Below are 22090 nucleotides of genomic sequence, written 5' to 3' on the forward strand. Positions count from 1 at the left end.
CATTTGAGATTTGAGGATTGTTGTCCAAAACTGAAACTTCCACCATGGATCATGGCTTTAGTTAGCGGCCCAATGTTCTTCTCTAACAATATGCATGCTTAACCATAAGGTGGTAGATCTCTCTTACTTCAGACAAGACGGACATGCATAGCAACTCACATGAAATTCAACAATGAATAGTTGATGGCGTCCCCAGTAAACATGGTTATCGCACAACAAGCAACTTAATAAGAGATAAAGTGCATAATTACATATTCAATACCACAATAGTTTTTAAGCTATTTGTCCCATGAGCTATATATTGCAAAGGTGAATGATGGAATTTTAAAGGTAGCACTCAAGCAATTTACTTTGGAATGGCGGAGAAATACCATGTAGTAGGTAGGTATGGTGGACACAAATGACATAGTGGTTGGCTCAAGGATTTTGGATGCATGAGAAGTATTCCCTCTCGATACAAGGTTTAGGCTAGCAAGGTTATTTGAAACAAACACAAGGATGAACGGTGCAGCAAAACTCACATAAAAGACATATTGTAAACATTATAAGACTCTACACCGTCTTCCTTGTTGTTCAAACTCAATACTAGAAATTATCTAGACCTTAGAGAAACCAAATATGCAAACCAAATTTTAGCATGCTCTATGTATTTCTTCATTAATGGGTGCAAAGCATATGATGCAAGAGCTTAATCATGAGCACAACAATTGCCAAGTATCACATTACCCAAAACATTTATAGCAATTACTACATGTATCATTTTCCAATTCCAACCATATAACAATTTAACGAAGGAGAAACTTCGCCATGAATACTATGAGTAGAAACCAAGGACATACTTGTCCATATGCTACAGCGGAGCGTGTCTCTCTCCCACACAAGCATGATGTAATCCAATTTATTCAAACACAAACAAAAACAAAAACAAACAGACGCTCCAAGTAAAGTACATAAGATGTGACGGAATAAAAATATAGTTTCAGGGGAGGAACCTGATAATGTTTTCGATGAAGAAGGGGATGCCTTGGGCATCCCCAAGCTTAGACTCTTGAGTCTTCTTGATATATGCAGGGGTGAACCACCGGGGCATCCCCAAGCTTAGACTTTTCACTCTTCTTGATCATAGTATATCATCCTCCTCTCTTGACCCTTGAAAACTTCCTTCACACCAAACTCGAAACAACTTATTAGAGGGTTAGTGCACAATAAAAATTAACATATTCAGAGGTGACACAATCATTCTTAACACTTCTGGACATTGCATAATGCTACTGGACATTAGTGGATCAAAGAAATTCATCCAACATAGCAAAAGAGGCAATGCGAAATAAAAGGCAGAATCTGTCAAAACAGAACAGTTCGTATTGACGAATTTTAAAATGGCACCAGACTTGCTCAAATGAAAATGCTCAAATTGAATGAAAGTTGCGTACATATCTGAGGATCATGCACGTAAATTGGCTTAATTTTCTGAGCTACCTACAGGGAGGTAGACCCAGATTCGTGACAGCAAAGAAATCTGGAACTGCGCAGTAATCCAAATCTAGTACTTACTTTACTATCAAAGACTTTACTTGGCACAACAAAACACAAAACTAAGATAAGGAGAGGTTGCTACAGTAGTAAACAACTTCCAAGACACAAATATAAAACAAAGTACTGTAGCAAAATAACACATGGGTTATCTCCCAAGAAGTTCTTTCTTTATAGCCATTAAGATGGGCTCAAGTAGTTTTAATGATGCACTCATAAGAAATAGTATTTGAAGCAAAAGAGAGCATCAAGAGGCAAATTCAAAACACATTTAAGTCTAACATGCTTCCTATGCAAAGGAATCTTGTAAATAAACAAGTTCATGAAGAGCAAAGTAACAAGCATAGGAAGATAAAACAAGTGTAGCTTCAAAAATTTCAGCACATAGAGAGGTGTTTTAGTAACATGAAAATTTCTACAACCACATTTTCCTCTCTCATAATAACTTTCAGTAGCAACATTAGCAAACTCAACAATATAACTATCACATAAAGCATTCTTATCATGAGTCTCATACATAAAATTATTACTCTCCACATAGGCATAATCAATTTTATTAGTTGTAGTGGGAGCAAATTCAACAAAGTAGCTATCATTATTATTCTCATCAAGTGTAGGAGGCATAGTATAATCACAATAAAATTTACTCTCCATAGTAGGTGGCACCAAAAGACCACTATCATTATAATCATCATAAATAGGAGGCAAAGTATCATCAAAGAAAATTTTCTCCTCAATGCTTGGGGGACTAAAAATATCATGCTCATCAAAGCCAGCTTCCCCAAGCTTAGAATTTTCCATATCATTAGCAACAATGGTGTTCAAAGCGTTCATACTAATATCATTGCTACTAGCATGCAAATAAGATTCCATGGGTTTTTTAATTTTCGCATTAAACCATTCATGTCTTGACTCAGGAAATAGAATAAAAAGATCACAGATGTTGTCCATTATGCCTTACTAGTGTAAACAAGAAACAAAAAGATGCAATTGCAGGATCTAAAGGAAATAGCTTCGAGCACAAACACAATGGCGCCAGAAAAGTACTTTACCTGGAACCGGAGTATGAGTGCCTTTTACCTTTCCTCCCCGGCAACGGCGCCAGAAAAGTGCTTGATGTCTACGTTCCCCCTCCTTTCATGTAGACAGTGTTGGGCCTCCAAGAGCAGAGGTTTGTAGAACAGCAGCAAGTTTTCCCTTAAGTGGATCACCCAAGGTTTATCGAACTCAGGGAGGAAGAGGTCAAAGATATCCCTCTCATGCAACCCTGCAACCACAAAGCAAGAAGTCTCTTGTGTCCCCAACACACCTAATAGGTGCACTAGTTCGGCGAAGAGATAGTGAAATACAGGTGGTATGAATAAGTATGAGCAAGAGGCAACGGTGCCCGAGAAAATAGCTTGCTTTGGCGTGTAGTTGATGGTGGTAGTATTGCAGCAGTAGTAACACGGTTGAAACAAAGAAACAAGCAAAGAGTAACGCAGCAGTATTTAGGAACAAGGCCTAGGGATTAGACTTTCACTAGTGGACACTCTCAACATTGATCACATAACAGAACAGATAAATGCATACTCTACACTTTTGTTGGATGATGAACGCATTGCGTAGGATTACACGAACCCTCAATGCCGGAGTTAACAAGCTCCACAATTTGTTCATATTTTAGTAACCTTGTAGTGTAAGATAGATCAACAGACTAAACCAAGTACTAGCATAGCATGCACACTGTCACCTTCATGCATATGTAGGAGGAATAGATCACATCAATATTATCATAGCAATAGTTAACTTCGCAATCTACAAGAGATCATGATCATAGCATAAACCAAGTACTAACACGGTGCACACACTGTCACCTTTACACACGTGCAGGAGGAATAAAACTACTTTAATAACATCACTAGAGTAGCACATAGATGAATTGTGATACAAAACTCATATGAATCTCAATCATGTAAAGCAGCTCATGAGATCATTGTATTGAGGTACATAGGAGAGAGATGAACCACATAGCTACCGGTACAGCCCCGAGCCTCGATGGAGAACTACTCCCTCCTCATGGGAGCAGCAGCGGTGATGAAGATGGCGGTGGAGATGGCAGCGGTGTCGATGGAGAAGCCTTCCGGGCACTTCCCCGCTCGGCAGGTGCCGGAACGAGACTCTGTCCCCAGGATCTTGGCCTCGCGATGGCGGCGGCTCTGGAAGGTTTCTGTGGTTTTCGTCGAACGCATCAGGGTTTTCGATCCAGGGGCTTTATATAGGCGAAGAGGCGGCGCAGGAGGGCTGACAGGGGGGCCAAACTATAGGGCGGCGCGGCCCCCCCTCTGGCCGCGCCAGCCTGTAGTTTGGTGGGCCTGTGGCCCCCTCGACCTCTCTGGTGTGTTCTGGATGCTTCCGGGGATTCTAAGATCTTTGGCGTTGATTTCGTCCGATTCCGAGAATATTTCGTTACTAGGATTTCTGAAACCAAAAACAGCAGAAAACAGGAACTGGCACTTCGGCATCTTGTTAATAGGTTAGTTCCAGAAAATGCACGAATATGACATAAAGTGTGCATAAAACATGTAGATAACATCAATAATGTGGCATGGAACATAAGAAATTATCGATACGTCGGAGACGTATCACGGCTCTATCCCATGCTGCTTGCGGGAGTTGAACTCTGTCTCGTGGCTGTGGCCCGATATATTTATTGCCTAGGCCTCGTCGCAAATCAGAGGGATCGACGTATGGATTTACCAAATCGTCGAAAGCCTCAGATGTTTCTTCCTGATCATGACTTGGCTCTCCGATGACATAAATCTGATGATACTTTGTATTTAGATCTATGTTGGGTTTGGTGACACCATCGTTAAGATTGGCGAAGACCTTGCCCACTGTGGTAGATTTGTCGATGAAGTTGTAGCTGTCGACACTGCTTGAGCCATCGCTTATATATGAGTCCGCAGATGACTCAAACGACATGTCGCTGAAGATCTTGGCGAGTTTTTCTCTTGCCCTAATGCTGATGAAGCGTGACGACGAAGTTTCTTCCTCTCCTGATTCGGTTGACGATGTATAGCTTGAAAAATTGGAATCGACCGCCGACGATCCCGATGAAATCGGAATTTCGACACGATACGATCCCTCTTTCTCGACGCGAAAGTGAAACCTTCCGAACGTCATCTCCATAGGCTCCTCCAGATACGCATATGCATCCAAACGGGAGGGCGGGTGAGGAACAAAATCGACAGGACCAGTAGCGATCTGTTTACCTCGATCCATTGCGTTGTTTGCGGTTGATGAAGTCGATGATTTTGTGGTTGGTGAAGTCGACGATCTTGAACGTGCCATCGAGACCAGATCCTTGACGCCTCTAATTCCCACAGACGGCGCCAATTGACAAGGTATTAACTTGTCAATGCCTACGGGTTGTAGACTGGGGTTTAGTTGGAAGTAGAGGGCAAGTAGATCTCGAAGGTTTCAGCCGAAAAGTACTCGACGATTATGAAACTAGGGTTTGAGAAACAATGATTCGATACTTTCTTCGTCCCTCGACTCCCCCTTATATAGGAGGCGGAGCCGAGGGATTCGTGTTGTACAAGTTACAGAGTCCGGGAAGGTTTCTAACTCATCCCGCAATATTACAAATAACACTTCCTATTACAACTCTAGCTTTCCTTAATAATATCTTGGGCTTCCGAATCTTCTTATTCTTCGGGTAGTGGGCCTCCAGTAAACCCCGGGTACTATCTTCGGCAGGCCCATTTGGGATGCCTATGTCAACTTGAGATGGATATTCACTTGAGAATAATCCTAACACACTTGAGTCAACCTTTTCAATCTATCTTTTCTAAGTAAAGTTAGTTAGCTAATCCTAAACATGTAGCACATCAATAAGTCCTTAAAACAATAGATGAGTAGATCACAGTTGGTATACAATACATGGTAGTCCAAAGAGAGGATACAACCATAAGGAAGATATCCTATTGGAAGATGTGTACCAAAACATGTTATGGTTAAGTAAGAATTATCCAGACCTGTAATAGGAGTAATATTAAGTGACACAGATAAGCATGATATCCTATTAGAAGGTGTAAACCAATACAAGTAATGGGAAAGTAAAATCTATCCAAAATTGTGAAACAATGGATAGTAAGTGATAACTATGAGTCATATGAAGTAGTATAGACCATGGTGAGTCAATCATGGGAGGTAAGGAAGAGAGATAGGAATAAAATATGCCTACTTACATGGTAGAGATAGAAATCATATATGATTCACCTGAGAATCGTTATGTGATGGACTAGAATATCATAAATACTTAGGAGGAGTTTGATAAGAAGTTAGACGCGAAACAATAGAGTAAGATTTGTGTTCCAAAACCATGGGAACTGTGTCAAGTACATCAGAACCCTAGTTATATGGTAAGAACATATGGAAGTATATGAGCTATATTTCCATAGTTATGTGTTTAGAGTAGCAATGTTAGAGCTTAGACATATCATGTGAAGTAGTCCTCAACAAAATGGAAGTTAAGTAGTACTTCCAGAGAAAATCAGGTTAACCTTAGCTATCCTAGACCACTTTGTTCCAAGTTTATCTTATTGCAAATGTGCAATTAAGGTAAAGGTTGAGACAAATAGTAGAATCCCACATATTCGTGCTAAGTATCACGACATAAACCTATCTTATGTGGTGTTATATACTACACATCAGAGCCTGATGTTTAGAGATGTCTTACTCAACTAGTATATTCGGGCTTATGATGGTGTGTATTATAAACACAAAGCTGAATCTTCTTGGATTTTATTGGATTTTCATTGTTTGACTAGATCCATACATGAAGTTTGACGTTGATATGCAAATGCATGTTGCAATATCAAGTCCTTACTTGGTGCTATAGATCTAAAGGGTAATGGTAAACATGTGAGGAAGTGACGAATTCTGGAAGATTTCGAAGACAAGATGAAGGTTCATCGGAGAAATAAAGTAAAGTTGTGGGAAGTAACCACAATACTATGAAAGAAGTACAATCAGAAACTCATGCTTACCTCAACAGAGGAGTACTTTAGTACATAAGAAGCATGAAGGTGAGAAATATGATGATTATGGTGAAGCTCAAGCAGATCCCTAGTCATCATGGAAGAGGGAATGCATGGGAAATCACTTCGGATACTATATTCATAGTGTCAGTTAGTGGTTCTCTTGCAAAATAAACCCTGACAGAAGGAAGATGACTTATGAAACCATAGCAGAGATAAGAAGATCATAGTTGGTATCAGAAGACCACTGTTGTGGTATAGGATCAAAACTGCGAGATAAAGTAGAAGATGTCTCGTCCAGTTGATCAGAACCTATAATAGAATCCATTTTTAGATAACAAATAGCCACAATTGGTATCAAGTAGTCCACCATTGGATTATTTGTACCAAGAAGTGGTGAACAAATAAAATTTTGTTAACCAGATAACAATGACCTATAATCATTTAGTCGAAGGATTCACATTGGATGTCCACAACTGAGTGGATATACCACAAACATTCTTCACAAGACCTTAGAAGAATATAAACCATAAGCTACACCTAGACCAATATTCTAACCATCAATCCAATGGTTGGAATAAAAGGAGTTGAAGACCATAAGAAAACTCTAAGGGGTAGAGTAAAGATTGAGTTGGATGTACAATAACTCAATATTTTGAGCAAGATAGATAAAGAAGGTCTGATCTGAGAGGAAGTTCGATCTTATTTTCATAAGATTGTTGACGCTACTTTCAGAAGGATATTAGACCAGAAACCGAGGTTCATACCTCGAGGAAGTAAGAAGTGGACTATAACTTGAGAAAGTGAGTAAAATTTACTCAGAAGTACGGAAACTCAAGTAAGCTAAGTATAATGAAGTTGGACGAAGGAAATACCGTAGACCAATAAAGCCCAAGATGGTCAAAGAATGAAGAAGATTGAACATACCAATATCAAAGACTAATAGAATGATTCCTTTCATGGAACCAAAAGAACACAAAATAGTTATAGGTATCAACTATAAACCATGATTGGATGGACTAAATGAGTCTAATCCATTCTTAGAGGAATAAACCACCATGACCAATTCCATAGTAAGTACCTTACCAAGTACCAATATTGCAGTTTTGGTAGTAAGGGAAAAACAAAGACCTATTTTATCAAATAGGAGAATGTTATCCAATTAGTCCTCAATTAAGACTGTCATGACAAGAAGAAGTCCCAATCATTGAATATTCAATGAGAAAGGAAACAAGAAAATGATATTGAAAGAAATCATGGAATTGAAGTAAGGAGCCATGGTTCAGAGACAAACCATAATGGATTTCAGGAAGAATCTGGACAAGGGTATATTCAATTATATCCAGTAAGATCAATACGGAGTCCGAGAAAAGTCGTAGCCTGCACAAGTCAGATCCACAAACGTGAGAGAGTTCAAACTTCGAGGACGAAGTTTAGTTTAAGGGGTAGAGACTGTAATATCCCAGGTATTGGGGTTACAAAAATAGAGGAAACAGATGTGTGCATTGCATTCATGCATAGAAAATCTGGGGAATTTTCGCGCTTTAAAGTAAAACAGTCACAGTAACTGAAGTTTCACTTGACCTTGGTGGAATTGAAGTAGCTCATCAAGTCAAGCGCTACAAACCTCAATGTGACTTTGCTAAAACCTTATTTTGGGAAGAGATGATTTGATCTAAGGGGTTAGATCAAATGGAACTAATAATCAACACAACAACACCTTACTCAATGATCAACTAATTGATCTTATAACAGATCATAATATGGTAATCATTGCCATAACATAAGAACATCTGTTTAAGTACAAACCAAGTAACAATAAAATGAAGAAACCATTCTTGACTATCTTCTCCGTGTCTTAAAACTAATCCATAATCCTACCATGAAACCTCATGGTATTTATTCCATTTCAACATTGGAATTATAACAAGAAGATCCACTCCAGAAATAGATATTCTTCTCCATTCCAAGTTATTACACATCAAACCTAGAGAGGTGAGAGTTCTATAGTATTTATTAGAGAAGCAATGGAAAACCTTCAGCTAAAACCTTGGATATACATCCATGTATTCCAACCATCACCTTGAAGAGAAACCCTAGGATATTATTCCAGACCATCCCGAGAGAGAGAACCCAATTATATTAAACATAGATATTTATGATCACATCACTCTCTATGGAGCCTAACCATAGGTTAGTATTAAAGACCTTTCCAAATAAGAGAGACCAATCATACAAATCATAGCTTTACCTATTTAAGAATAAGTGACAACCATTGAACTAAAGTATTAGATTTGTAAACCATTTCATCTTGGAGGGGTGAGATAACCAAATATCCAATTGGATAAGATAATATCCATGAGTTGATGAAATAGGGAGGAGACTAATCCAACTAAGTTAACCAAGTGGAATCTTAGCCTAGATACCTAAGTAAACATTAGGAGTACACCATGAACCCTAGAATAAACCATTCTTATATGAGAGAACTCAAGCTATGGAGTTACACTCAAGATAGTTAAGGCAACACCTGGATTTGAGGGAGAGAACTATACTTATAACCAGATGACCATATCATCATTGTTTGAGTAGAACCCTAACATAATATCTCAGGCATTCTCCTGGGATATAAACTTTAGAGGCAACCATAGTAGTCCCATTCAAGAAGGTAAATTAGAAGTAATACACCCTAGATGATCAAGACAATGCTTGATCATGGAAGTGCGAAACCTATTTAATGAGAGATCCTTAGGAAGCCAAACCTTGATCATTATAAATTGAGTGATGATCATAAACCCTAAGAACTTGAGGTAGGGATATTAAGAACAAGTGGATCATGCCTAATCCATGACCATGCTTTGGAGAAATAGGAGAATAATCCAAATGCTAACACTTATATGATTAGTAGATATTATTCACCACATGAAATCATAGGGAGATCACTAGTAAGCAACCCTAGGCTTATATCCCAACCCTAACTTGTGAACCACTTGGTGATTATAAATAGAATCTTATCTCATCTAAATTCCACTTACTCCTCAATAAAAGAATATAAGAAAACCTTAGCCAACCCAATATGGTGTCATCACCTACATAGACTATATCTCAACCTAACTATGTATCCCATAGTGAGTAAACCATATTTCCATGTTCCAAGCTTAATTAGAGTATTACTTGGTAATCAGAGGTGTACCCAACTATTGTTTCCAAACACATACAAATCATTTGGAGAGGAATAAGTAATACTTAAAGCATTTAAGTACAATAGTTTAATAAATCAATACCACTAATTTTAGAATAAACCCAACTTAAATTTCAAAATCTTAAACATATTTGGCACATGAAATCATGATCATAAAGTAACTTCTCAAATGAGAAAGCAAGTTATTATTAGCTGATAAATTATTTACTTACAAATAAATACAAGATGATATCTTCACCATCACCAAAATATTATCTAAACTTCAAAATTATTATTTGAACACTAAAAGATGTGAAATAGAAATAATCTTTATTATGTCACATATTTAAAATTTAGCCAAATAACCAAGGCACATGGAATAAGAATCCTAATTAAACAAGGGATTTATTATCATCTGATAATTGGATTCATCCATTTGAATTCATTCAAAACTGATTTGAATTCAAACTAAATATATATATATATATATAGATAATAAAAAAAGAGGAGAGAACCTTACCAGTCCAAACCATAGCCACAGTAGCCCAGCGATGGCCCAAGCACCGGCCCAGAACAAACCCACTAACCGACCTAACTTACCTCTTCGCTAAAAAAAATCAACGGAGAGGGTCAACCTCATCTTCTTCCTCGCGCATGGAGGACAACGCGACGCCGTGGTCACCTTCTCCTCCTCGCTGTCGATAGGACGAGCCCCGGACGTCAGTGACCATCTCAGAACCTCGTCGTAGCCGTCTCACGTCCGTATTATCCAAACTCCTCTCGATTCCGTACAAACTTGAGACCAACATTGCCGCAGCATCTCAGCCGTTGCCGGCGATGAAATGACGTTTGGGACCTCTCCGCGAGTCATAAAACCTTCCCAGGCATTTCCAGGAAACCCTAGACGCTCATCGCCCCTCCATAATCTCTCTCAGACCCTACGGATGGCAATGGGTACCCATGACCCGCGTACCCGCCGGGTAAAAACCCAATAGGAGTACGGGTATGGGACAAAATATTATCCATGGATTTGTAAATGGGAAAATATTATACCCATCGGGTAGAGTGGGTACGGGTATGGGATCATAGAACCCATACCCGTGTAAACATGTACCCATCTAAAATTAACAAGTGGGTCATTGTAATATTCTAAACTACTTAATTTTTTCCTAATCATGCCTTCATGTTGCTAGACTGAACCTCACGATTTCCGGTCTCACAATTGTTGGTAGGTTAGTGAGGATTAGACCCCTATTTATGATCGCTTCACCTCCTGTCATATTTTTTTGATCAATTTGATGTGTTGTAAGCGCGAGTATTTTCACCCGCGGGTACCCATTTACCCTATCGGGTGACGGGTATGGGAAAAACTTGTACCCGTTGATGGGTATGGGTACGGGTGACGGGTAAGATTAAATGTGACGGGTACGGGTATGGGATGGCTCTACCCGTACCCATACCCTGCGGGTGCCATCCCTATCAGACCCTCCATCTCTCTCTATCGTCTCCACACACCGGGGCTGCTGTCGGAAAGTTCTCCGGCTAGCCGCCGATTCAAGCCACCCCGGAGGCCAGGGTTAGGACCCGGAGGTGCGCCTCGTCTGCTATTCCATCTGGGAGGAAGATCGCGTCTAGGGGAGCCCAGGGTCAGGCGAATTCGGCGGTTCCCTTCCGCAGCTCATCTCCGGTATCGGTGAGGTTCAGCTCATTTCCGCCCACGATTGACGCCATCGACCACACCAACGTCACCAGTGTATGTTTGCGCATCTCTGGACTATTCCTTTGCATGATTTGGTCCACCGTAGCATATTTCCCGAGTTCGCCGGAATTGCGCCGCCGCAGTAGAGCTCGCCGGAGCTACTCCGGTGACCTCTAGTCGGTGGCGATGGTACCATAGGACCCTGCGTCGAGTAACTGTTCGAACGATACCATTCTCACCATCTCTGGAGCTCAGTATCGACGTAGCCGTCGATCGCCGGAGCTCTCTCCGGCGAGGTAACGTGGCTGGTCAACTCCGGAGTCAATTTGACTAGTCTCCGCCTATGTGGCAGCTGAGGTGGGCACGACCCAACTGGTCAGCTGCTAGGGTTAGACCTGTACCGGTGTGACGCCCCGGAACCGGTACCATGAGGATCCCAGCGAACCCGCCGAAATCCGCATGATATCGATTCAGAGACGCCCTCCGACACGACGTGCGCGACGAATCACACACGTGATGCCAGAGGAATTAACACGAGCGGTAACATTACAACAGGATTACAATAGAGCCCACAAGAAACATATATTACAACAACGACTCCAACGAGTCAAGATACAAATATACAATACAAGGATCCAAATCATACAGAAGATCAAATACATCCGAGTACGGACAAGATACAAATTGGACTAAGAGTCCTGAAGATAACCAGTGGCGTCCATAACCCTGCCCAGGCCAAGCCGGAAGGGTAACCTTGCTAACGTCGTCATCTCGTACCTGTCAAAGTCGGGCCATCGGTTGCCGACAAAAGGGGGAGGAGACAAAAAGAAAGGAAGGCGAGGGTAAGTACCATTGGCACGTACTTGCGAAACAAGACCAGCTATGCTCGCTGGTGGGCGGTATAAACTTCACCCGGCTATATGTGGAGTTTAGCGGCAGCAAAGCTACTATCCAATAGAGACACGCTACAACATCCGTCTACTCAGAGAAGATAAGAGAGCGCACAAGGTAACAGTTCTATACTCTGCAAACATAACACAGCCGATGCGATCCCCCTTCGCAAAGAGGTACTGGTAAAGGCACACACACTTTTGAAAAAGTTTTATTAGCAAATTATTAGCAACAACATAAAGGTGTAAGTTGTTCTATGATCAAGCTATACAATTCCAAGTCGTCCATAACCGCGGACACGGCTTATCGATAAGATGTACACCCTGCAGGGGTTGCCCAAATGTAACCATACGCATGCTCGAACCCACTTACTACAGGTGGAGTCTCACATCAAGACCGTTCCCAATGCAAGAGAAAGTTTAAGGGGAGCCACCCCACTAAGCTACCCGTGACGAAGTTCGGCCGTACTCCGATACGGACCCAGAGGTTTGTGCCAACGGCTAAGCTAAGTGTGAACAACCTGCTGTCGCTAATCGTTCCACGATATGAGTACAGAACATAATATAAACACCCGAAGGCAACAGAAGTAAATCGTGCATCGTGCATATGAGCAAATAAAACCAAGGTTGTGGCTCCCAATAAACAGACTCGAGGAAAGGTAGTGGGTGATGGGGGTCCCACTCCCCCACGTACGGGTAGAGCGCTCAATCTCGGACCAGAGCACAAGACCTCGGGTCCTAGGGGACATTAGCAAGTCAAAGTTGGATGCTTTCGCAAAGGGGCTCACAGATGCCTCTGCTTACAATTTTAGTTGTTAACAATAAAGTAAAGCATGTGTATCTCCAACAACTGATATAGCATGTGATACCCTCCCAACAAGATATCCCGAACATCTCGAGATATCAACAAGACCCTAAACTCGCCTACGACTCGCAAAGCTGGCAAACAACAAACAATAGGTAGGGCGAGGAGGTGTATCTCGGACATATAGGTAACAGGTGGATAGGACACGTGACACAACAGAATCGCAACACAAGGATAGCAATAGATCAAAAGAGCATGTAAAAGTAAAATAGGTGAAGGGGTGGGCTCGCCTGTGAAAAGCTGCAGAAGAACTTGTCGGAGAACTCATCGTATCTCACATCAACACTTCGTGATCCTATCCGGGAAGAAGCAAATGCTGGAACAAACAACGCATGCAATCTTACTACTACGGATAAAGAAGATCCAGCATGATCAAGATGATATGCATGACATGGCAAAGATGGTGCAATGCAATTATCCAAATTAAGCGGGATCGAAACCCGGACAAACAAATTATTAGGTTCGAGTTGCATTTCCTTCCGGCAGGTTAAGTGTTGATTAGCATGGAAACACAAGGCATGGTGAGCTACGCAAAGTTAAATGGAACCGGGGCAACATATATATAATATCCCACATATTCCATATGTTCCATATTAGGTGATAATGCAAACTATCGCGAATTTATATGATGCAGGATGCAACAGCAAGCATGGATGGCATATTCATGTCCAGCACATTTTTCTGATCAAAATTGATATACAACACTTTTCATTTTGAATTTCCATTTTAAAGTTATTAGCAGATTGGTATTTGTTATTTAAAAAGTAATTAAACAGATTTATTTTGATTGAAAAGGGCCCAGAAATAATTTTCGAAAGGGGGGAAGGACCCCGGGTTACTTTTCAAGATTTGCAGGGGGTTATGGTGGAAGCGACAGGGGGTGGGCTGCGGGTTGAGGCTGAAAACTGGCGGGGGTTTTATGTAAGATTTCAGATCCGGGACTGGTGGGGAATTCTCACCGAGCGGGTGGTTAGCCCGGGCGGCGACGGCTGGGCCGCGGGTCGACGTGGACGCCGCGTGGCGGACGACGTGGAGACGACGTGGCGACCATGGCGCGCGACGGTGGTGATCACTCTCGCGACTCAGTTCGTTGCGCGCGGGCGCCTCGGTGGGTTCCGGGAAGCGAGGGTGGGCGTCGGGGATGCGCCTCGTCGTGGCGAACCGGGAAGTGGCGGAGCGGGCACTGGGAGCCACCGGAGCTTCGCCGGCGGCGACGATCTGCGGAGGAGACGGCCGGCAACATGGTGAAACGGGGGTTCCGGAAGCAAAGAGAGAGGAGAGGATGTCCGGGAGGGTCGCATGGTTACCGGGAAGGCGTAGGTGTGCTCGGTGTTGCGGGAGGAGGCCGAGGTTGGCCGGAATCGGTGAAAACCGCGCCGGAGACGGAGAAGGGAACGGCGAACTACGCTCGATTGAAGGGGCCTCGAGACGATTCCTTGCAGGAGGTGGTAGAGGACGACGGTGCGCATCGAACGGTGGTCTTGGATGGGCTCGGGGTGGCCTCTGCGACGGCGCCATGGCAAGGAGCTCACGGTGGTTGTCTCCGGTGTTCACAGAGAAGAAAAGGGAGAGGGGAAGAAGAGTGGCGGCGCGAGGGGAGGAAGAGTGGGGGAAGGCGCTAGGGTTTGGTGCATCCGGGGTGGTTTTAAGAGAGGGGAAAAGGGAAGGTGGCCGCGGTGGTTGGGGGAGGAGGACCACCGCCTCCACCCATGCCATGTGCGTGCTCGGTGAGCTGGAAAGGCGAAGACGACAACGGGGAGGTGCGAAGGGAGTGCCGGGCCGGGGAGGTGGGCTGGGCCAGGAGGAAGAGATGGGCCGGGGAAAAAAGAAGAGAGGCAGGCCGCCGGGTGGGGAAGAGAAAAGGGCCAGGGGGCTGCGGCCTGGGTAGACTAGGTTTTGGTTTTTATTTTCTATTTCAAAACTGTTTTGAAATTTTATGTGAAACCTGCTCATACAAAAAATTGAATTTTGAATACAAAGATGGAGAGAGAGAGAGAGGAAAACAACTTTGTAGGCATTGCCAAAATATTTTATACCCAAAATAAAATAGATTTGTTGGTTAGGTTTTGTTAAAAGAAAGAGGGGAGGAGGTTATTACATAAACCATATGAGAAGAAAAATAAAATAATTAGGGTTTATAAAATAAATTTTATTTGTTGAAAACAGGGATGTGATGATGCATGATGCATGACGATGCATAACAGAAAAGAGCAAGCAAAAATCTATAGGGGTACTACCCGGGGCCGTTACAATCGACACCACTAACAAGGAACCTCGCCCCGAGGTTCCACGCCACGGTACGGGGGGGAGAGAGGTAAACTATCAGATCTTCTGGGGCATCGTTGATCTTCACCCGACCTTGAGGTGGAACCTTCTTCTGGCAAACTGTTGGTCTTCTCGACACCACTAACAAGAGTTCTTGCTCCACGTAGATCGGCGACACCACTAACAAGAAGCCGTTGTTCCGTCGTTGATGATGCGCTTCTGTCGGGTTCCTCCGAAGATCGGACCTAATAGGATAAAGGCATAGATCGTCCAACCCGCGTCAGAACCTAAGACTGAGAGAACTTAGATAAGAGAGAAGACTCAAAACGCGGAAAGGTAAGAGGAGAAAGAATATAGATAAGGAGGAAATGCAGACTAGTCAGATCTATCCAACGAATTTCAGAAAATAGTTTTGACACTAGACACAACAACGTCCGTTGGCAAGGTTATCCTACAGGCTGGACTAGTGGGGTACCGTCAACCTGAGCTCTGATACCAACTTGTGACGCCCCGGAACCGGTACCATGAGGATCCCAGCGAACCCGCCGAAATCCGCATGATATCGATTCAGAGACGCCCTCCGACACGACGTGCGCGACGAATCACACACGTGATGCCAGAGGAATTAACACGAGCGGTAACATTACAACAGGATTACAATAGAGCCCACAAGAAACATATATTACAACAACGACTCCAACGAGTCAAGATACAAATATACAATACAAGGATCCAAATCATACAGAAGATCAAATACATCCGAGTACGGACAAGATACAAATTGGACTAAGAGTCCTGAAGATAACCAGTGGCGTCCATAACCCTGCCCAGGCCAAGCCGGAAGGGTAACCTTGCTAACGTCGTCATCTCGTACCTGTCAAAGTCGGGCCATCGGTTGCCGACAAAAGGGGGAGGAGACAAAAAGAAAGGAAGGCGAGGGTAAGTACCATTGGCACGTACTTGCGAAACAAGACCAGCTATGCTCGCTGGTGGGCGGTATAAACTTCACCCGGCTATATGTGGAGTTTAGCGGCAGCAAAGCTACTATCCAATAGAGACACGCTACAACATCCGTCTACTCAGAGAAGATAAGAGAGCGCACAAGGTAACAGTTCTATACTCTGCAAACATAACACAGCCGATGCGATCCCCCTTCGCAAAGAGGTACTGGCAAAGGCACACACACTTTTGAAAAAGTTTTATTAGCAAATTATTAGCAACAACATAAAGGTGTAAGTTGTTCTATGATCAAGCTATACAATTCCAAGTCGTCCATAACCGCGGACACGGCTTATCGATAAGATGTACACCCTGCAGGGGTTGCCCAAATGTAACCATACGCATGCTCGAACCCACTTACTACAGGTGGAGTCTCACATCAAGACCGTTCCCAATGCAAGAGAAAGTTTAAGGGAGCCACCCCACTAAGCTACCCGTGACGAAGTTCGGCCGTACTCCGATACGGACCCGAGAGGTTTGTGCCAACGGCTAAGCTAAGTGTGAACAACTCCGTGCCGCTAATCGTTCCACGATATGAGTACAGAACATAATATAAACACCCGAAGGCAACAGAAGTAAATCGTGCATCGTGCATATGAGCAAATAAAACCAAGGTTGTGGCTCCCAATAAACAGACTCGAGGAAAGGTAGTGGGTGATGGGGGTCCCACTCCCCCACGTACGGGTAGAGCGCTCAATCTCGGAACAGATAACAAGAACTCGGGTCCTAGGGGACATTAGCAAGTCAAAGTTCCGATGCTTTCGCAAAGGGGCTCACAGATGCCTCTGCTTACAATTTTAGTTGTTAACAATAAAGTAAAGCATGTGTATCTCCAACAACTGATATAGCATGTGATACCCTCCCAACAAGATATCCCGAACATCTCGAGATATCAACAAGACCCTAAACTCGCCTACGACTCGCAAAGCTGGCAAACAACAAACAATAGGTAGGGCGAGGAGGTGTATCTCGGACATATAGGTAACAGGTGGATAGGACACGTGACACAACAGAATCGCAACACAAGGATAGCAATAGATCAAAAGAGCATGTAAAAGTAAAATAGGTGAAGGGGTGGGCTCGCCTGTGAAAAGCTGCAGAAGAACTTGTCGGAGAACTCATCGTATCTCACATCAACACTTCGTGATCCTATCCGGGAAGAAGCAAATGCTGGAACAAACAACGCATGCAATCTTACTACTACGGATAAAGAAGATCCAGCATGATCAAGATGATATGCATGACATGGCAAAGATGGTGCAATGCAATTATCCAAATTAAGCGGGATCGAAACCCGGACAAACAAATTATTAGGTTCGAGTTGCATTTCCTTAGGCGTGTTAAGTGTTGATTAGCATGGAAACACAAGGCATGGTGAGCTACGCAAAGTTAAATGGAACCGGGGCAACATATATATAATATCCCACATATTCCATATGTTCCATATTAGGTGATAATGCAAACTATCGCGAATTTATATGATGCAGGATGCAACAGCAAGCATGGATGGCATATTCATGTCCAGCACATTTTTCTGATCAAAATTGATATACAACACTTTTCATTTTGAATTTCCATTTTAAAGTTATTAGCAGATTGGTATTTGTTATTTAAAAAGTAATTAAACAGATTTATTTTGATTGAAAAGGGCCCAGAAATAATTTTCGAAAGGGGGGAAGGACCCCGGGTTACTTTTCAAGATTTGCAGGGGGTTATGGTGGAAGCTGACAGGGGCAGGGGCTGCGGGTTGAGGCTGAAAAACTGGCAGGGGGTTTTATGTAAGATTTCGTATCTGGGACTGGTGGGGAATTCTCACCGAGCGGGTGGTTAGCCCGGGGCGGCGACGGCTGGGCCCGCGGGTCGACGTGGACGCCGCGTGGCGGACGACGTGGAGACGACGTGGCGACCATGGCGCGCGACGGTGGTGATCACTGCGACTCAGGTTCGTTGCGCGCGGGCGCCTCCCTGGGTTCCAGCACGCGAGGCTGGGCGACGGGGATGCGCCTCGTCGTGGCGAACCAGAAGTGGCGGAGCGGGCACTGGGAGCCACCGGAGCTTTCGCCGGCGGCGACGATCTGCGGAGGAGACGGCCGGCAACATGGTGAAACGGGGGTTCCCGGAAGCAAAGAGAGAGGAGAGGATGTCCAGGAGGGTCGCATGGTTACCAGGAAGGCGTAGGTGTGCTCGGTGTTGCCGGAGGAGGCCGAGGTTGGCCGGAATCGGTGAAAAACCGCGCCGGAGACGGAGAAAGGAACGGCGAACTACGCTCGATTGAAGGGGCCTCGAGACGATTCCTTGCAGGAGGTGGTAGAGGACGACGGTGCGCATCGAACGGTGGTCTTGGATGGGCTCGGGGTGGCCTCCTGCGACGGCGCCATGGCAAGGAGCTCACGGTGGTTGTCTCCGTTGTTCACAGAGAAGAAAAGGGAGAGGGGAAGAAGAGTGGCGGCGCGAGGGGAGGAAGAGTGGGGAAGGCGCTAGGGTTTGGTGCATCTGGGGTGGTTTTAAGAGAGGGGAAAAGGGAAGGTGGCCGCGGTGGTTGGGGGAGGAGGACCACTGCCTCCACCCATGCCATGTGCGTGCTCGGTGAGCCGGAAAGGCGAAGACGACAACGGGGGAGGTGCGAAGGGGCACTTGGGCCAGGAGGTGGGCTGGGCCGGGGAGGAAGAGATGGGCGGGAAAAAGAAGAGAGGCAGGCCGCCGGGTGGGGAAGAGAAAAGGGCCAGGGGGCTGCGGCCTGGGTAGACTAGGTTTTGGTTTTTATTTTCTATTTCAAAACTGTTTTGAAATTTTATGTGAAACCTGCTCATACAAAAAATTGAATTTTGAATACAAAGATGGAGAGAGAGAGAGAGGAAAACAACTTTGTAGGCATTGCCAAAATATTTTATACCCAAAATAAAATAGATTTGTTGGTTAGGTTTTGTTAAAAGAAAGAGGGGAGGAGGTTATTACATAAACCATATGAGAAGAAAAATAAAATAATTAGGGTTTATAAAATAAATTTTATTTGTTGAAAACAGGGATGTGATGATGCATGATGCATGACGATGCATAACAGAAAAGAGCAAGCAAAAATCTATAGGGGTACTACCCGGGGCCGTTACACCGGGTAACTTTAGTAATTGCACTTAAATTCAAAATTCCAGAAATTGCCTGAAACTTTGCAAAAATATAGAAAAATCATTATAACTCAGAAAAATATAAATGAGATATCAAAATTCTTATAAAAATAAAACCTATCCAATAAAAATATAATATGGAATTTTATTTTTAATAAAAATTAAATTATTGAATACTTATCATTTAAGTCTTTATTTCTAATTCTAAATTCAAATAAAATTCAATAATTATAAAAACTTCTAAATTTAGTAAAAAACCATTAAGTAAATAAAGAAAACATTAAAACTACATTTCTTTATTTATTATACTATTAAATCATTTTTAGAGGGATTTAAACCCTGATTAATAATTATCTTAATCATTATTTCTTTAAAAATAATAAAATGCCATAGACCAATATTATTTTCAATTCAAAGTTATTAACCACTTCAACTCCATAATTAGATTATTACCTTAAGAGTTGCATCATAATTAGGAAACCCTAGTTACTTTATACATAAAGTAGTACTTTCATAATTTTATGTGGAACCCTAAAAAAACCCTAATTCATTTAGGAACCATAGGTCCACTATTTCATGTGAACCTTAAATTGTTTCTAAACCTAAACCCTAGGTTAGAACATGTGATCATGATAATTTAATTTCATTCATAGCTCCATAGTAGCAACTAAACAATTGCCAAGTCTTCATAAAATAATAGAGACCCATCTCTAATACATTGGTATTACATGTGTTCATGCCTAGATGATCAAATTAGGATCAACCAAGTCTAACCCTAGTTATTATCATCCCAATTATTATTAACCTTAACAATCCATATTTAGTATCACATCATTGTGATGAACCCTAATAGCAACTATGCCAAATCTTGAGCATTACCTAACCATATTCCACTAAACCCTACTAGTGTTGGATACCTATCAACCATCCTATTTAGGAGCCAATTATTCCTTACTTAATAGAACCAATAGTAAAACCTAGACCACCTCAACCCTAATTGATATACTTCTTATTATTTAAGAAGTATGCTCTTCAAAAGTTATTCTTTTGAAGTAAACAGAGAATCATCATCAACCCTGCTTATAAGAACCTATAAACCCTAGCTAGCTATCACCAACAAAATGCACCAACCTTGATAGCAACCTTGTATATATAATTTCCTAAGATGCCTAGGCTTAACTCAACCTTATCAGCCCTAGTTGTTGATGAATACCACCTTATTGAGATCCATCTAATCCTTACTCCAGAAACCAATTAGAATCATAGTAAACCATAGAACTCCACAACCCTAATTATCATACTTATTATTTATTAAAGAACATGTTCTTCAAAAGTTCTTCTTTTGAAGTATATGATAATTAATCATTAACCATGCCATATAGTGCTAAAACCAACCACTACTCATTACATGTTAGGATTATACCAAATTTTATTGTTGTGTGCTATTAGTATTATTGTTAAGATATATTGCAGCACCTGTTTATTATATCAAGCAACCAATCTTTAATAAGAACCTTGTTTGTGAATCACTCTAAAAGCGCAACACACCCTAAGAAAATCATTTCAACTAACTAATCCTAAATCATCGGGGTTAGGTCACGCTTAGAGCGATTGCATCTCATACTTATGCATTATTGCATCCTTGCCAATATTTTAAACATCGTCCTTACCGGACGATGATGCTATTTCAGAATTTGGAGTTATTGCGTATCGAAGACCTTGCCTGCATAATCTTGCAGTCAAGAAAGGCAAGTTCATCACTTGCTCATGTCATTTGAGTATCTTTATCAAAATTACTTGCAAAGTACTATGATTATCACTATTGCATAAAAACCAAAACCACTATTTTCATAACTATGAATATGACTATGTGGTGGGCAATGGAACCATGGATTGTGTTGATATGGTGGAGGTTCCATTGCAAGGGTTTATATCCATCTAGGATTAAACAACAAATGTCGTCCAGTGATTCTTGTGCCGTAATACCCGTGTTAACCATAAGATCTGGAGTGAGACGGAATAGTCAATTGTATTTCCACCTCTTGTACATCAACGGATGCGCTTTACCGTAGACCCTTGATCCAAGAGAGGACAAGTGGTACCCTTGATCCAAGAGAGGACAAGTGGTAGGGTGGGGGTCCCGATGAAGTCCCCACGGTTATTGCGGTCTATGATGGGTTGCAGCTGCCGGCGAAGGAGTTCATGGTAGAGACCTGAACTGTTGTCGTGGTCGGGGCCGTCCTTAATTGGTATAAGAGCACCGGCGAGGACTCATGGTCGGAGTTTGCAGCAAAGGGTGGGTGTATGAGGTAGCGGAGGAATATGATTGACTATGACCTTATACCGGGCCTCACACCAAAGGAAGTGTGGACGAGCACGCGGCTCGGTTGGCACCAAGGTTAAGATCTCTTATGGGTAAAGCAACACACCCTCTGCAGAGTGTAATGAACCGTGACCTGTCACTCCCTGTTCCGGGATATGGAACTGCGAACGCGGCCGGAAAGGAGCTCCATGA

General features: G+C 42.7%; 2 long non-coding RNA genes across 2 annotated transcripts; both read right to left on the reverse strand.

Moving 5' to 3' along the window:
- Positions 1-11991: 11991 nt before the first annotated feature.
- On the reverse strand, positions 11992-13639 carry LOC127296861 (uncharacterized). The gene is made up of 2 exons (XR_011743982.1): positions 13420-13639; positions 11992-12211 (listed from the first exon to the last, which is right to left on the reverse strand). It is a non-coding gene; the product is annotated as an uncharacterized lncRNA (long non-coding RNA).
- A 2267-nt stretch (positions 13640-15906) lies between these two features.
- LOC139829997 (uncharacterized) lies at positions 15907-17757 on the reverse strand. The gene is made up of 2 exons (XR_011743983.1): positions 17538-17757; positions 15907-16328 (listed from the first exon to the last, which is right to left on the reverse strand). It is a non-coding gene; the product is annotated as an uncharacterized lncRNA (long non-coding RNA).
- Positions 17758-22090: the final 4333 nt, after the last annotated feature.

The sequence above is a fragment of the Lolium perenne genome, chromosome 4 (genome assembly GCF_019359855.2).
Source record: "Lolium perenne isolate Kyuss_39 chromosome 4, Kyuss_2.0, whole genome shotgun sequence".
In the NCBI taxonomy this organism is placed as follows: Eukaryota; Viridiplantae; Streptophyta; class Magnoliopsida; order Poales; family Poaceae; genus Lolium; species Lolium perenne.